A 791-nucleotide genomic window follows, 5' to 3' on the forward strand; every position below is an offset into this window, starting at 1 on the left:
CTATCTGTTGTTATTATTATCTTTATTATTATATTATTATTATTTAAAAGAAGTAGGAATTCCAGTGGCACGCTCCAACCACCCGCGATGACAGACAAATCTTTACTTAAGAATGACACAGTTCTGTCTGGCATTTTTGACCGTTTTGAGTTACTACTACGGCCATGTGGTTCGAAACCAATACATGTTCTATCAGCTATATCAAAATCGTAACATTTTTCGCAGTCGTTATTATGATATTCATAGAATTGCACTTTCGAAAAAGCTTGACAAGTTGTGAAATCTCAAACTTTTTGAGGTCAAATATCTCAAATCTAGGCACTGAGCAGACAGAACTTTGTAATTCTAGGGTGGTGAGATGTCGGAAGTCCACAACAGGAAGTCGGGAGAATGTCGTGACGTCAGCTTCTGACCCTGTCACGTCAGCCTGGTTAAAAATAACATCCTCGTCTGTCATAACAACTTGGTTAATCTAAGACTTCGATAGTTTATCAGCACGTGCTCGTTCAGTCTAAACGATGGTATCAAATGGTAATGCATCCATTTCCACTTTTAGTTTCAGTTTTAGTAGAGGTTTTACGGCACTCGCAACTGCATACTGTCATATGAGCGCCAAAAGATTAGAGGTGTTACAAGAGAGTGACAAACATAATAAAGAAGAAGGGGAGATAAGAACGATAAATGGAGATAGAAAGAAAAACTATAAAAAAAGAAAGTAAAAAAGTATTTAAAAAAAATAAGCGGAAAAAGGTCTTTAAGAACAAGTATCATCTTTCCATGAAATAGTGACA

The sequence above is a fragment of the Aplysia californica genome, unplaced genomic scaffold, assembly GCF_000002075.1.
Source record: "Aplysia californica isolate F4 #8 unplaced genomic scaffold, AplCal3.0 scaffold00077, whole genome shotgun sequence".
Lineage (NCBI taxonomy): Eukaryota > Metazoa > Mollusca > Gastropoda > Aplysiida > Aplysiidae > Aplysia > Aplysia californica.